Below are 18,286 nucleotides of genomic sequence, written 5' to 3'. Positions count from 1 at the left end.
AGAAAAACGTGGCAAACTCGGCATGGAGTGTTGAGTACTGGGTCGGTAGTGCTGGAGTCTGTGGGCACCTTGTTCGGCCAGGGACTGTACGGACGCCTCTCAACCAGCCAGTCCAACCACATCCTGGTCGGCACTTGGTTGTTCTTCGGTGTGGTGCTGGGCACAGCATATCGCGCCAGCCTCATCGCTTCCCTCACCCTCCCAAGGCTGCCACCCAGACCTGAGACAGTTGAGGAACTGGTCAAAGTAATTGATAGGTGAGATATCGTAGAACGAACGTTTGGATACAAAGGTGCTGGATGAAACTGAAATGTAAGTTAATGCTGGGCCCTTTAGTTATTTATCTCTGCTCTATCACTGCAATCAAGTACTTAAACTCTCAGGAGTCCTGTTTTCCCGCCGTTCAGGAGCACATCACACTGTTAGTTTTTTCCCAGCAGCTGGTGTTTTATTCAAATCCTTCGATAGGCTACTTTAAGACCTGATTGTTCAAAAGCAGGGCAGCACTTAAGGAATCAACAAATGGTGTTCTCAAGTACCATGTAATACATCATCCATATAGACCAGAGGTCGGCAACCTGCGGCTCAGGACCCGCATGCGGCTCTTTTAAGACACTTTTGCGGCAGCAGGAGCTTCATAATTAATCATATATTTTTTCAGAACGAAAGCATCCTATAACAATATTAAATCATACTGAATAAATTACAGAACACATTATTATATTTTGAATCGCTTTGTGGGTTTAATTAGATCGAACAGTATCACCGTAATGTTTTATTAAGATTTAGGAGTACTGTACATTTCGGTTGATGAGACAGTTTTTTTATACTGCGGCTCCGAGAGTACTACATTTTTATGAAACTTTAAAATAAATGGCTCTTCTAGCTTTAAGGTTGCTGACCTCTGATATAGACCATACTTGAAATATTCCATCCTTCAATATCCATCTCCAGATTTACTTTTTTTTTTCTTTACTTTTGTGCTCATCGCTCTCGTAACCTTATTCACTTCCACATGCATTGTTCTCCACAGACATCACTGCCATAGTCTTCCGCTTATGCTCCCTCCATTGTCTGCCATAATACATGGACTGGATCCGCACATCCTGTAACACTTTGGACTTTATTCAGTTCATTGCTTATCGTATATTGAGACAATTGTGCAACTTTACCGTTATTACTCCTATATTACAATAGGATAAATGAAGGAATGTGCTGTAATAAACGGCATGGAGAAAGGCTAAATAAAAACACTATTGCTCTTTCAATTTAACTTGCCCCAGTTTTATTTTTTTTCAATTTATAATTTATTTCACGAAACTCAGTGGCAGGAAGAGACAATACTACGTCTCGCTTTCTTTCTATAGCACTTCATCGTGACTAGCATCATATCTTGGTCTTAATTTACTGTCACAAATTAGCATTCGAGATGCAAAAATGGCAATTTTAGGCCATTTTAGAGTAAACAAAAGCATTACTAAATATGTATTGAAGTTAAGTTTTGGTGCTGCAATATTCTAAGAGCCTCCGTCGTATTACTAATGAAAATTTTTTTTTGTACATTTTATAGGGTGACAATAGAATCTTTTGATGGTTCATACAAGAAGTTCTTCTTAAACTCTGAATCAAGTGCCTTTAGAGAACTTGGGAGCATGATGGTCGGGGAAGATGTTATGGACGGACTCAACACAGCTCTGAAGATGAAGTGAGTCGGTTTTGCTTAAAGTGATACTTTTTTTTTTTTTTTTTCAAATAAAACAGAGGAAGGAAAAACAAATGACTAAAAATATAAAAATAATACTTATACCAGATTACTGGTGTCCTCCATTCATATATATATATATATATATATATATATATATATATATATATATATATATATATATATATATATATATAGTTGGACTTCAACAGCTGTAGGTTGAAGTTTGGGGGGAAACAACTCTGGGGACAAGAGTTGCAAAGAGATACAGTTTACGGAATAAAAGATTTCTAATAGGTGTAAGTTCTGCAATACGGCAGTGTGACATTCCAGTCATGATCGCTACCAGATGCCCGAGTAGCACAGGGGAAGGCATGGAGAGATGGCACAATGGATGGAACTTCGTCTGAGCATTTGCCACAAAAGTATCTGTCAAATAATGGAAAGAAGGCAACATTCCTTCTCACCTATAGGGCAGGTAGTTTATTTGTAATAGCCGGGTTACTGATTTTTCTAACAGCTTTGGTCTGAATTTTGTCTAGTTATTTTAGTGCAACCTCTCCGTATCCATTCCACAAGGGTGAGCAATATTCCAGCTGAGAGAGCACATGACTCTTATAAACTACAGCTAACTGCCCGTCAGTGAAGCAGCTAAGAACTCTGTACAATAATTCAAGTTTCTTTGAGGCGGTTTTAGCAAGTGATCTGACATGAGAGATATAACTAAGGGCACTGTTAAGTGAAACACCAAGAATTTCAATACATTTGGAAATAGGAATGATAGTAGCATTGAAGATAATATAGGAATATGGCATTATCTGTCTGTTAGTCTATCTATCTATATACCTAGGCTGCTTCCCCCAAGAAAAGGGAGGCAGCCGAGACAGGGTGACACACTCCCCATTTACTCATCCATTCAAACACATTCATTCGCATCTTTGCCCCAAAGGGGAGAAGACACGGATCCTCAACACACCACACCGCACGAGGGTCAACTGCGCAGTGCAATCAGTGACATACGCAGCAGGGCCTGACATCAGGGCTGGTTTACCCTTGCCACATCACAATAGACCCATCCCCTTATCCGCACCTGACCTGATTAGCTGATCAGACCAAATGTGGGAGAATATCCCCCCAGAGCTGCATCATCATTTATTCATTCACAGTTTCTCTCCATTTATTTCTGACATGCACAGCCACTCTTCCTTGCTCAACAGACATCCCTCTAGCATCCAATGCTCTCTTCACACTGTCCATCCATCCTATTCGTGGTCTCCCTTTCATCCTCACACCTCTCACATCAGATCTCGTTATCTTTTTCACCAATCGCTCATTATCCATTCTCTCCATATGCCCAAACCATCGCAACACCCTCTGCTCAACTCGATTCGCCGTCTCCTGAAGAACTCCAGTTCTCCTTCACACTTCATTTCTCACTCGATCCATACACGTCACTCCACACATACTCCTCAGACATCTCATCTCCATTACATTCAAACTTTTCCTCTCTGCTACACCCATATTCCATGTTTCAGCCCCATATAATGCAGTCGGTACCACAACACCCTCATACAGCCTTCTCTTTACATCCATTCAAAGTGAACGACATCTAAACACTTTTTTCATTCCTTCCAGCACCTTTCCTACTTCATTCATTCTAAACTTCACTTCTGCATCTATTCTTCCATTCAAAACAACATGTGACCCTAAATACTTAAAACACTCTACCTCAAACAACTCACCATTCAAAACCATATTCATCCTTTTACCATCTACCGACCTCATACACTTCATCACTATATTCTTATTCTCATTTACTTTCAATTTCCTCCTTTCACACACCCTTCCAAACTCCTCTACCAACTGTCTCAATCTCTCCTCTGAATCAGCCACCAGTGCAGTATCATCTGCAAACAGCAGCTGATTCAAGATTCCACTCTCAACCATCAACATTCACCAGACTCAGACCTCCACGTAAAACTCTTGCATTCACCTCCCTTACAACACCATCCATATAAATATTAAACAACCAAGGCGACATCACACATCCCTGCCGCAGCCTCACTCTCAAGGGAAACCAATCACTCACAGTATTTCCCACTCTTACACACGCTGTACTATTTACATAAAAACTTTTCACCCCTTTTAGTAACCTACCATCAAGTCCATACAATCTTAAAAAAAGTCCACAAAGCCTCCCTATCAATTCTGTCATACGCTTTCTCTAAATCCATGAATGCCCAAAACACATCCTTGCCTTACGTTAAATACTTTTCACACACTTGTCTCACAGCAAACACCTGATCCATGCACCCCATCCCTCTCCTAAAGCCACACTGCTCATCACCAATCACTCCCTCTGTACCCTCTCTAACTCTCTTAATTAACACTCTATCATACACCTTACCTACAACACTCAACAGACTTATACCCCTAAAGCTAGTACATTCATACTTATCACCCTTGCCTTTATACAAAGGGACCACACAAGCACATGCCCAGTCAACTGGCACCATACCTTTCACAAAGCACACATTCAACAATCTAACTAACCAGTCATCAATAGTCGCTCCACCACCCTTCAGGCATTCCACAGCACACCCATCCATACCTGCAGCTTTCCCTTTTTTCATCTCCGTTACTGCCTCCTGCACTTCCTCCATTGTGATCAAAGAATCATTGAACTCTCCCAACACATTTATTCATTGCACCTTTCCATCTGCCATAATCTCAGCCACCCTTTCCTCCTCTACATTTAACAATCTTTCAAAATTCTCTGCCCATCTCTTCCTTACTGCATCCATCTCAATTAACATTCTTCCAGCATCTGCTTTTACTCGCTCTTTCTTCCCAGGCTCTCCCTTTCGCACCTTTTTCACCTTCCAGAACATTGTCTTATTCTGTTGAAAATTCTCAGTCAGCCGCCTACCCCACCTCTCATCTGCTGCCATTTTAGCATCACGCACAGCCCTTCTTGCCCTATTCCTCTTTTCCTTATATCTCTCATATGACACCTCATCCTTCCTCTGCAGCCACACTTCATATGTACATCTCTTCTCAGCCACAGCCATACTTACTTCCTCGCACCACCATTCACTTCCTTTCCTTACACCACCACCCACACGTCTCACACGACACACCTCTTCCACATGCCCCACCACAGCACTCATTAACAACTGCCAGTCCCCCTCCACACTGCCATTTTCCTAATCTTTCACTGCGTTCCACTCATCTTTCAATTTCTCCCGATACTCTATCATTTTCTCTCTTTTATCCAACTCATTCACTTTAAGAACCTCCCTATCACACCTAACTGTCCTAGCTTTCACCCATCTCTTACCTACTCTTAACTTTCCCTCCACCAGGTAGTGGTCAGACATACCTCCACCGTCCCCTCTCAGAACTCTTCCTATTACATTCCTGGACACAACCACATAGTCCATCAATGCTCTATCAACAACCCTTCCACCCTCCTGTCTCACCTATGAATATTTTAAATATCTTTCTTTTCAAACAGGGTATTTCCAATCACCATCTCTCGCTCAACGCACATCCCGTTCATTCGTTCCCCATTTTCATTTCTTCCAGGACACCATGCATACCAACTACACCTTCAACTGCTACATTTCCCACTCTAGCATTCAGATCTCCCATCATTACCACATTCACATTCGCTCCAAAACTCTGCAGACACTCATCAACATCATTCCAGAAAGACTCCCTCTCTTCTTCATCCCTTTCACTACCAGGCCCATATGCAGTCACAAACACCCACAACTCACATTCAAATTTCTCTTTCACCCACATCAGTCTCGATTACGCCTCTTTCCATTCAATCACACACTGCTGTACTTCCGGACTCATTAACAAGTCCACACCTTCTCTTGCCCTTCCTCTGTCAACACCTGACAATCTTCCATTCACACTTCCAAACGTAGAGTCACCCTTCCCTTTCATTTTCGTTTCATTCAATGCTAACACATCCAACTTTCTTCTCACAAACATTCTCCCAATCTCCTCCCTTTTAGCCTCAATCGTACTACATTCACGCACATTCATAGACCCAATCTTCAGGGTACGGGGATAACTCAATCCCCCATCCTTTTCTCTGGCCTGTCTCTTTTTAGGAGCTAACAAACAGAGGAGGGGGTCCCTAGTCCCCTCACCCCGCCCCTTTTAGTCGGATTTTACGACACGCAGGGAATACTTTGGCAGTAGTCTTCCTAACACAACCTTGCCGCAGGGTAGTAGTACTATCCCGTAGTGCGGCCAGATTGGGTTCTCCCCCCCCCCCCGCCACAGGGAAGGGACACAACCGTAAATATTTAATGTTAGTAAACCGTAAATAATTGGTTTTACTAACATTAATTGAGACAAGGTTATTTTGTCCCCATTCAGTGACCCTAGATAAGTCTTGGGTTATGGAGATGGCTGTACTAAGTTGTGATTTAAAGATATTTAACTTTGTGAATAGGTGTTTCAGTGTGAATGAACTGCGAAGTGTTGTGTCATCTGCGTATGAATGAATGGATTATGGGTGACAGATAAGAGATCAATAATTTGAATTAGGAATAGGTTTCGAGCCACATCTATCCTTATGGCACGCCGTTGGTCATTGAGCGAAATCTGAATATACATCATTTCCTTTTACTCTTATATTTCTGTCTCTTGAGATATAAGAAAATCAGAGGAGTAAAAGATGTTAGTCCATAGCAAGGGAGTTTGGAATGCAGGGAACGGTGCAACACTCTGTCAAAAGCTTTAGACATATCAAGAGCTACTGCATGAGTTTCTCCATGCAGGATCAATTGATTGATGGATGGTATGAGTCAGGAGATTGAGTATATCAATGGTGGGTCTTTCGTGGCGAAAACCATACTGCCTATCACTAATTAAGTTGTTGGATTCAAGATGTTAAACTATGTGCTCATTCATTGAAGTTTAAGACGTGATAGCTATTGGTCTGTAATCAGATGGGTCAGAGGAACTTCTTTTCTATGGAATTGGGTGGATATTGGCTTCTTTACAAGAATTAGGGAATGAAGAGATATGTACCGTAAGGTGGGGAAAGCGTGCACTGAACGAGGTAAGTGTGCACTTAAGTAAGTTATTTCTTAAAATGGTCAAAAACAGGTTTTGATTTTTTATTTTCTTAATTTTTCAAAGTTTGAATACGAAGCAGAGTCATTGGTTCAACTTTAACAAGTGTTACCAAACCATTTTATCAAGAACAGTGACCACCACGGCTTTATACAGGGAGGACGGTGCATTGACGGAAATTTTGGACGAAGCACTACATTGGAACACAGGGTAAGTTACCTAACAATAAATATTCCTAGGGTACTCTATTTAGGCTCATTGATTGTGTATATCCTAAAGTAGATTATGCTTTAATTATAAGTTGCTAGGTCTAAGCATTAGTGAGTAGTGAGTCATGAATGAATGGTGGGGTAACTGCAAATTTTCATGGGGTAAACGCGCACATGCTGGTATTGTCTACAAATTGCTATCTAAATGAATTGGTTCATGCCTTATAGCCTACATTTTCAATCTTTAGAGCATAACAAAACAGAAATAATCCAAATACTATAATATCCATCTGTCAATGCAATTTATTTCTCGTTTTTACAGATGGTGCGACCATACTTGAGAAAAACAGACCCCAAGCAGGAGCGCCGTTACTCCCCCAAGGACCTGTTTGAGCCTGTCAGGCGTGTAAAAGCAGGAGAACCCGTCAAGAGGGTTTCACAACTTTTACACATCCCTGGACATTGGTGCAGGTCCCTCTGGCCAGCAAACCAAGAAAACTGGTGCCAAAAAGAAGCTGAGAGTATCTGAAGCCGACTCGGACAATATCCCGGAAGAGAAGCTTTCATTAAGTGATGTGGCCCTGCCAGAGATTCTTCTAGAGTATAATGATGAGGAAAGTTCAGGGAAGGAATCAGAAACAGATGAAAGAGAAGAGGAGGATCGAGAAGAGGAAGGAAAAGAGAAGGAGGGAAGAGAAGCGGTAGGAGTTGAGAAAGAGAGCAAGACTAAGGAAATAAAGGAGGGGTTGTATGTTATTGTGAAGTTTTCTGGCAAAAAAGCCATTTCAGACTATCATTTTGTTGGAAAAGAGCTAGGGAAGGAAGTAAGTGGAGAAGTGTCAGCGAAGTATTTCAAACGTGATTACAACGTGTCAGAAGGTGAATTTTCATACTTTATAGAGCCACAAAATCAGGACGTTTGGTCTACTGATGTAACTCCTACTGTTAAGTGTTTGCCAGAGCCATCCTTTATTAAAGATAAACTTTGCTTTAAGGCTTCAGAAATGACTGGCATAGTCATGCGTTAATAAATGCTTTATGTTTTTCGTATGTTTTCTTTCTTTTCATCTTGTTTTGCTTGTGTGTGTACTTTTTTACATCTGTATGGCCAGTGAGATGGCACATAATACAAATACAATATAAATAATGCAATTAAGGAATGAATAGGATTGTTCAAATATGCTTAAGTGTGCTAAAATTTGAAGAAAAATACATGTTTCGCACTTATTCCCAACCCTGGGGTAAATGCGCAACCATATATTTTTTTTCACTACCTACCACATGAATAATTTCAGAAACATTTCAATATGTGCCAAAGGTTGCTCTATTAATAAACAATAAAAACATGTCTCACTTTTTTTCAGTTTCCTCCTATAACTCTTCACATAGGTAAAAAAACTCAAAAAAAGGTGCGCACTTTCCCCACTTTACGGTATGTATAGTCTGAATAATTTAGCTAGAACAGAGGCAAGTTTTGAGGAGGACTTTTTAAAAAACAACTGGAGGAATTCGATCTGGGTCTGGAGTGTTGCTGGCTGGTAAAATTTCAGAAAGGCGTCTCGTGGACAAGGGGCGAATGCGCCACCCCCATAAAAAATGAGTTATGCAAGTTTTCCGATAGATGGAAGCACTGAAAATCTCGTGGTGAAGAGCGTTTTCCGATTCCGACCCATGAGGGTTCAGAATTCTAAGTTCAATCTCCCTTGTTTTCCACACGTGGAGGGGAGGAGGAGGGCGGGGAGGGTCTGTGATTTCAGAGCGGTAGGGGCGAATGTCGGCACGTGGCCCAGACAATGGGCGAACGGCTACCTCTGTCAGAGTTAAAGGGCCGTCTCTCAGCCAATCAGACGCGCGCTAGCACCCCCGCTAGTCATCCCGCCAAGCACGTGAGTGAAGGCTGGCTTTGTTTACACTCAGCATTACTTTGAGATTACGAGTGAATTACTCGGTGTCATGGCGAGTACTACCAACCAGGATAACGCCAATACACCGCCGCTCGTGCCTTCACGCAAAAGAAGGCCCGAGACTTGGCTAAAGTCCCAGAAAAAGGCCAAAAGAGACAGTGGTGAGGAGTATGTCAACAGGTATGGAGCTGTTGTGGATGAGAAGAGGGTAGGCCCGGCTTGTACAGTCACTCGTACTAATTTCTGCTCAGGGGTTACCCCTTCCTTCCCCCCTTTACCCTGGACAGAGGGAAGGGGGGAATCGCGAACAAGTCTACCCCGCCTCCTGCCCCCAACTCCCCCACCCTCCACCTCCAGCTGCCAGTTACTGATTAGACGCAAATTTTCTCATGTCCTGTAAACATGACTAAACTGTCGTCGCACACGCTTTCAACGGCCAAGATTTGGACTATATTTTTAAAATAAATTATTACCGTATTGAACTGCATTCTCAAATTGAAAATATTCACCATCATTGTAATCCAGTGTCGTCGCTGCACAATTCTGGGTTCCAGTGCTTACCTTTTCACTTCCCCCAGCTGTCTCTCTCTCTCTCTCTCTCTCTGAATTTACTTTTCCCACTCACTCTTTCTTTTTAAATTTATATAACTTTCTCTTTGCTTCTCTCCCCCTTCTCTCTCGTTCTTTGTCTTAAGTCTTCTTCGCCTCTCACCCCTCCCCTCCCCCCACCTTAGGCCTGATCAGCAGTCAGTTATACCGTCACCGCTCCTTCGTATATCGTGTGCAGGCAACATCTATCACACACATTTAGGTCAGATGTATGGAAAGCTATTTTTTTTTTATATATAATTGTATTTCTCATTATGTGCCAAGTTCAAATAGAGAACACCAGACCAATATTCGTAATTTTTATTAGAGTGACCGTTCCACTTCACATAGCTGGGTAGCTGGGCTTATAAACTGCACACACACACACACACACACACACACACACACACACACACACACACACACGACTTAAATTTTGCACTGACAGCATGGCGACTACACATATAGTCATTCTAACAACTGGATCTGCTGGCTCCAAACTTTCCATGTCCCAGTCAAACTCCTCATTCAATAACCGGTTATTGAATGAGGAGTTTGACTGGGACAGGGAAGGTTTGGAGCCAGCAGATCCAGTTGTTAGAATGACTATATTTGTAGTCGTCATGCTGTCAGTGCAAAATTTAAGTCGTGTGTGTGTGTGTGTGTGTGTGTGTGTGTGTGTGTGTGTGCAGTTTATAAGCCCAGCTATCCAGCTATGTGAAGTGGAACGGTCACTCTAATAAAAATTACGAATATTGGTTTGGTGTTCTCTATTTGAACTCTCACATAATGAGAAATACAATTATATATATAAAAAAAATAGCTTTCCATACATCTGACCTAAATGTGTGTGATAAATGTTGCCTGCACACGATATACGAAGGAGCGGTGACGGTATAACTGACTGCTGATCAGGCCTAAGGTGGGGGGAGGGGAGGGGTGAGAGGCGGGGAAGACTTAAGACAAAGAACGAGAGAGAAGGGGGAGAGATGCAAAGAGAAAGTTATATAAATTTAAAAAGAAAGAGTGAGTGGGAAAAGTAAATTCAGAGAGAGAGAGAGAGAGAGAGAGAGACAGCTTGGGGAAGTGAAAAGGTAAGCACTGGAACCCAGAATTGTGCAGCGACGACATTGGATTACAATGATGGTGAATATTTTCAATTTGAGAATGCAGTTCAATACGGTAATAATTTATTATAAAAATGAAATGCGTGGCTTTGACAGACACACATACAATACTCCGGAATATTCCGGAGAATACCGCAGTATCCCCGACATCGAGGCGAACCAGGAGCAGCGGAGTTCGCCCTCAAGAATGCCGACACCCCCACTCGGACCCCACGGGGTAGCCGCCGCCAGCCACCACCACTCCGGGCAACAACGACGTATGTCAGCCCGGGCCGTGCGCCCCTGTGACACTCAACCACCACGCCGCCGCCACCGTAGGCGAAAGACACTACCTTCGCGTGACGGAATCACCAAGTTAGCTAGGGGTGGAGTCAGAAACAATACTCCAGGCAGCGCCCCTCAGGTAGAGACGATCTATGGTCGCTCCCACAGTGAACAGGTAGAGACGATCTATGGTCGCTCCCATAAAACCCCGGTAGAGACGATCTATGGTCGCTCCCATAAAACCCCGGTAGAGACGATCAATGGTCGCTCCCATAACACCCAGGTAGAGACGATCAGTGGTCACTCCCTTGGCCCTCCGGTAGAGACGATCTATGGTCGCTCCCATAAAACCCCGGTAGAGACGATCAATGGTCGCTCCCATAACAACCAGGTAGAGACGATCAATGGTCGCTCCCTTGGCCCTCCGGTAGAGACGATCAACGGTCGCTCCCACCGTGCTCGGGTAGAGACGATCAATGGTCGCTCCCTTGGCCCTCCGGTAGAGACGATCAACGGTCGCTCCCACCGTGCTCGGGTAGAGACGATCAATGGTCGCTCCCCCAAAATCCGGGTAGAGACGATCAATGGTCGCTCCCCCAAAACCCAGGTAGAGACGATCAATGGTCGCTCCCCCAAAGCTCAGGTAGAGACGATCAATGGTCGCTCCCTTAGCCCTCCGGTCAAGACGATCAATGGTCGCTCCCCCAAAACTCGGGTAGAGACGATCAACGGTCGCTCCCCCAAAGCCCAGGTAGAGACGATCCATGGTCGCTCCCTTGGCCCCCCGGTAGAGACGATCAATGGTCGCTCCCCTAAAAACCAGGTAGAGACGATCAATGGTCGCTCCCCCAAAATCCAGGTAGAGACGATCAATGGTCGCTCTCCCAAAGCTCAGGTAGAGACGATCAACGGTCGCTCCCTCAGCACTCCGGTAGAGACGATCGATGGTCGCTCCCAGGGTATAGTGAGGAGAGGGACGTCTCCACAACCGGAGGTTGAACTCCAGGGGTCTCGCTCCAGAATATCTCGGAGAGACCTCCCTGTTTCCCCCGGCCTCTGTTCCCTACGCGTGGCCTTCGAGCAGACCCACCTGTCGGGCCCCCATGACAGCTGCTGCCGCAGTCCTCCCCTGACGGCGCCCCTGGTCGTGGGAGACCGCAGTCTGTCGCCTCTTCCGGCCCGCCCTAGGACACCCGGGCGAGACCTCACCACGCCCCCGCGACGCCGGGACCTGACCCAGAGGTTCCTAGACCTCTTCGGCCCCAGTCCTACGGGCCTTACGCTGGAGCCCAGTCCGGAAACCCCCGGACGCGAGAGGACGCCCTCGCGAGTCGCCCCGTGCCCTCTCGGCTCACCCCGCCCTGACGACGCCCTCAGTCCGACCGGATCGCCAATGACGTGTCCTTGTTTCTCTCCATGAGGAAATACGAGTGACCCTGTAACAATCGTGAAGTAGGTTAAGTGTGACTCCCTTTCTCTTAGAATAAGTATTGTGCAGTAACTTTATGTAATCTCCATTGGGGTAAACCAGAACACAATACCCAGTTGAAGGACGAGAATGTGGGTTGAGACCTAAAGTGAAAATACGTGCGAGTGTCACCCAGAATCTTTCTAAAGACATATCTCTAGAACCCGAAGAAAGACTAAAATATTATTGGAGTTCTATTGGCTAGTCTCTAAGTAATATGGTGGAATAGTATTTACGAGTATTCCGACTTTGTTACGCGATGTGAAGCGAGAGTCTACATATCATACCTAGGAGATGTGTAATGAATAAGTTTGTGCCTGCAGAAACCTATTTCCACCAAAATAACAAGGAAGGCGAGTATTAACGATATTCCCCTCCTCCGCACGCTATTCCTAAAAACTCTCTCCATTCCTCGCTCCCGCTCTTAAAGCCAAAGTAAGAATCATAGTTATTTGTCAAAGAATCTTCGCCAACGGAAAACACCTAAACTCCCTTGCTAATATCGGGCATCCTTCAATATTACCATAACTGTCTCCTTGCCGTTTTAAGTCACTCTCCGTGTCTCCCCTACCTCCTCCTGGTGGATCACAAACCCCCCCCTCCCTCCTCACGTGCTCCGCGCGCGCCTGTATTTACTGCACTCCTATCACCAAGATTTGTTGTATTGTCATTAGTATCTAGAAAGCTAGTATCCTGCGAGATACACAATATTTTAGATAAGGTTTTTGTATTGCTCTATATTGTGATGTAATGTCTGCGGAAGTGTCCTGTGTCTGACTGTAGTAATATACGTGTATGGTGTTGCCGAAGGTTTTTATGCCCTACCTCTCTTTATTGCACTAGCTCCGGTCTCTAAAGAGGACCCCGCTCCGCGTTGGGTTGAATAGGTACGAGAAGTCGAGCCTAATTCAACCCAGCATTACAAAAAATATAGTCCAAATCTTGGCCGTTGAAAGTGTGTGCAACGACAGTTTAGTCATGTTTACAGGACATGAGAAAATTTGCGTCTAATCAGTAACTGGCAGATGGAGGTGGAGGGTGGGGGAGTTGGGGGCAGAAAGCGGGGTAGACTTGTTCGCGATTCCCCCCTTCCCTCTGTCTAGGGTAGAGGGGGGAAGGAAGGGGTAACCCCTGAGCAGAAATTAGTACGCGTGACTGTACCTGTAAGAACAAGTGTTACGAAAAAGTGGGGTTGGAGAATGTGAACAATTTATTTAAGGCATATTGGGCATTGAAAAGCCATGACCTTCAGTCACAGTATATTAATGCCAGGGTGCACACAAAAGGAATTACAAGGCGTAGAGTGAAGGGCAAGGAAAGTAGAAAGAAGCATGGGAAAAGTTACACTGTGGTGGTTGATAATGTTACTATTGATGTCTGTTTCATTGTCTTTCTAAATATTCATGCCATTACTGACAAGCGAGTGCGAAATGTGTTGGCCAAGGCCTCTCTCTCCCCCACTGCCACCCCAGTCCCGGACCAACGTGGACTCGAAAAACCTGCAAACAAGACGGCCCCCGAGCTACTTGAGATGGTTGAAGAGTTCTGCAAAAAACTCCCTACATGCCAGTCCCATTACTCAAGAGCAAAGAACCCAGACAAGGTGTACCTGCCCTCGGGGTCTAGCTGGACCGGCCTGTATGAATCGTTCCAGGATTACATGGAGGAGAAGGGACTGGAACGTAATGCCATTATTCTGTCCCGGTTCATAGCCAAAGTACGGGATTACAAGATAAGCATCACTGCTCCCAAAAGCGACATCTGCTCCAACTGTGACACGTTTAAGATACAGTTCGAGTCCCTGGATCCTGTGGCTGACAAGGAAAAAATTGCGTCCCTGACCCTCAAGAGGCATGAGCATCAGTGCCACGCCAAGATAGGCAGAAGTTTCATTGATGTCTACACACAAGACAAGACACCCACAGTTTTTGCCATCGCAGTGGACTTGCAGCAGACACTGCCCACGCCACGACTGACTACAAGTGCCCAGTATTACAGATGCAAAATGTGAACGTATAATCTGGGGATCCACGACCTGAAAGCCAACCATCCATACTTCTATGTGTGGAACGAGAGCGAGGCCAGGCGAGGCTCGTGTAAGGTGGCCAGCTGTCTCCTCCATTTTATCAAGAATTTTGTGCCCAATGATATCCTAAAAATCTTGGTCTTTAGCGACAACTGTGCGGGGCAAAATAAAAATATCAACATCGTGCTCCTATACCTCCGCCTGCTTCACTCCAACCAGCTCTCCTCAATACACCACTACTACTTGGAGCTAGGGCACAGCTACCTGCCCTGCGACTGGGATTTTGGTGTGTTAGAAAAGCACCTCAAGGGCAAGGAAGTCTACACAACTGAGCACTACATCACACTCATGAAGTCCTGCCGAAAATCAAACCCAGCCACCGTAGTCAGGATGATAGCCGACGACTTCTTTGACTTTGACGTCCTTCAGCAGCACACGACCAAGGCCCGGCAGACGAACGTAGGCTTCAAGGCAGCTCGGCGCATTATGGCAGATAATGACTACCTCCAGGGTGTCAAGGTGTGCGGGGGGTATAGCGACAACTACCACGAGGTACAAGAGTGGAAACAACAGAAGGGCAGGTCAGAGGAGCATGACCCTGCGTTTGACCTCACACAAGTAGACCTCCCAAAGAAGTACCCCTCAGGTGTACCTATGAATAGGAAGAAGCTACAACTCCTCAAGGAGCTCCTTCAGTACAGCCCTGTGGCATACACACCTGCATACACCACCCTGTTTGCAACCCAAGACAACATGGATGAGGAAATGAGTGAAGTTGTGGACGACCCCTCCGATGACGTCCTCGACTACTAACCATCAGGCCCTCCCCCCCTCTGTGTTAGGACTCCATATTATAATTACAAATCATAATAGATAGATAGATAAATAGATAGATAGAGAGACAGATAGAAGCAGGGAGTCAGATGATGAGAAGGTACTGTGTCTGCAAGAATCGAGCAATGCTAAACATGCTTACACACTTTTAACTCAAGGAATGCTTGATAGGCACACGACAGCGCCTAGCGACCATACACACACACATACACACATACTCACACACAGGCTTCTACTTTCCACTCACAAGGAACACATGTGATACAACCCCTGCTACACCAGAATTTAGGAAAGAGAGCTCAGATGGAGGTTAGCCATAGAACAGGCAGGTAATGGGGAGAAGGGCTTAGCAACTTGAGAGAGAGAGACAGAGATATAGCTAGCGGGACTGGACTCTATACTCCGCTCTGTGTGAGAGACTTGTTAATATTTCTAAGACAAATAAAAATAGTCCCATACTATTCTTTACCTCTCCTGTCACTACATGACAAATGGGAAGCTACTCCAAGATATAAAAACCGCTCGTCCATAAGTCTCATACTATATATAACTTCTCTACAAGTAAATACAAAGTATTTTATGACACAAAGTCTTTTATGACATTTGGTGGCAGCGAATCTACGGACATCGTCTCCGAATCAAAAGCAAATTTCTACAAAAGCAGGCGAGACTCTATAAGATTAGCTTCAGTTCTACAGGGAAGTCCTACAAAATACAGCCTACAATGCAAATAGCCTACAAGTCTACAAAACAACTCTATAATCTTCACGTAACTTCAAGCAGCAACAAGAAGAATATAAAACAAAGCAAGTAAAGAAGAGGAAAGACCAAAGCAACAAGCACACTCTCTCCCGCCTGATGCAGAGGTCAAGACAAGCAGCAAAACACCAGAGCCACATTTATAACGCGACTTACTTACCTTTCTTCACCCAGCTTAAGCATCGCTACTCAGTATTCACCACAGCTACCAGTGTGGGAAGCCGACGTCACCATGTGCTGAGACGACAACACGCCAATCACCCATGAAGAACAACGCTATCACCACGTGCAACACCACTCACACCATTTCCCACCACGGTAAAAATTAGTGAGTTACATAGTTACTTCATTTATACAGTACACAGTGATAGACAATAAGCTTCTGCACAAACATATAAAACGTGCTGTATAGTTACAGCTTAAATACACATACTTACTTCAGTTATCTGCATAACTCAAACACTAAATAATCACCAACAATAAATATTCTACACTGTATATATTCATTCATTTATTATAACATTTATTTACTACCAACGAGTGTTACCATTTATACCTACATAAAATACGTGTTTCATACATACAGCTATACATTATTACATCTACGAAGTAATAAAGAAAATATACCATCACAGTTACTCAGTGAGCAATTAAAAGAACTGTATTTAACATTTATTAATTAAAGCTACCTAGTGGAAACAGACAAATTAAGTTACAAGGTAAACTAGAGGAAAAAAAAAATGGCCAACACAAATGACGTTAGCAAGAATGAACATCTTCAACACAATCGTGAAGACAAAGATTTCCACACAGTGCTGACACACATATTACCCACGATAGGTACAAGTGAACAACAAATCAGTGTATATAGTTAATACTGTATATATGTATATATATTTTTTATATTCATTCATTTCATTCATTGCCAGACGCCATGTATCCCTAACGGGGTGGCCAACGGCTTAGAGTTAATTGTTTTACAGGGAGGGGCATTAATCCTCCACCAACCCTACTTGACACATAGGGATGCCAACAGCATCTGGTGTTCCCAGGCGGTCACCCATCCAAGTACTAACCAGACCCAACGTTGCTTAACTTCGCTGATCGGACGGGAAGCGGTGTACTCAACGTGGTATGGCCGTTGGCAACAAAATATGGGACTATATAATATCATTTTCAGTAATACCTGTGCAATATAAACTAAACTTTAAAAAAGTATCCCAAGGAAATTAGCCAGTAATTATGCAACCATGAACAACATAGAAAAAGCGTACACAAGCGAAGAAAAACAAACTATAGAAAATCAATACATACAAAAAAAAAAAAAGAAAGAAAAGAAAGAAAGAAAGAAAAGTAAAACAGAAAAAAGAGAAATAGAGTTAGATCACATAACAAACAAATGAAAATAAGTGTAAGTGTTACTACATATGCCAAAATACCACATAAACTACAAACAAAAAAGCAAATTGTTGTCTCCACAAGCAAGTGGCATGACACATCATCACTATCATCGACCGCAGCATATGTTAGGACTGCAATTATTACAATTATGTAACTCCATATTATAATTATGTAACGACAAACGATTGCATTATGTTACACTAACTAGAATTATGTAACTACAAACGATATGTAACAATTATGTAACGACAAACGATTGCATTATGTTACACTTTGCCAATTAACAGTTGCATTAACAAGATGTAACTTTTATGTAACTTTAACTACAATTATAAGGCCAAGACACTTATGTAAGAGTTGCATTAACAAATGTAACTACAATTATAAGGCCAACACAATTATGCATTAACACAATATTTTGTAACAATTCATAAAATGTTACAATTATGTATTACCACAATGTTAGTACAATATTATAAGTCATACAACTATAGCACAATTCTGTATTACCAGTATCATCATACAAGTTAGGTGAAATATTAGACATTACTAAAGTGATAACTCTATGTAATGTACAACCTAGCAGTATTACCATTGCACAATTATATGCGTACGTCTGTTGTACATGCACGTCTTACAAAGTGTTATACAACAACCATTGCATTTATTCAAATATGTATACAACTTGTTTAAAATGTAATATTACTGAATAATCACTATTTACTATGATTATTATATGTATACAATATTCATACAATTATGTTACTTTTACAATATTATGTATTTCACTTAATTAGCTTATAAGTTCATTATAATGTGTATATAATATGTATTAATATGTTATGACTATTAACTGTCGATGGTACGCCATTTTCGCGCAGCCGAGCAGTGTGTTATAATTACA

The 18,286-nt window shown here is 43.2% G+C and overlaps 1 non-coding gene across 1 annotated transcript; it reads right to left on the bottom strand.

Moving 5' to 3' along the window:
- Positions 1 to 17,008: 17,008 nt before the first annotated feature.
- Positions 17,009 to 17,127, bottom strand: LOC145404197 (5S ribosomal RNA). The gene has a single exon (XR_013898129.1). It is a non-coding gene; the product is annotated as a 5S ribosomal RNA (ribosomal RNA).
- Between the last annotated feature and the right edge of the window lie 1,159 nt (positions 17,128 to 18,286).

This window comes from Coenobita brevimanus, chromosome 62, assembly GCF_032717465.1.
Source record: "Coenobita brevimanus isolate Jiangsu-jjx chromosome 62, ASM3271746v2, whole genome shotgun sequence".
Taxonomy (NCBI): domain Eukaryota; kingdom Metazoa; phylum Arthropoda; class Malacostraca; order Decapoda; family Coenobitidae; genus Coenobita; species Coenobita brevimanus.
This window is presented reverse-complemented; position numbering and strand designations above follow the sequence as displayed.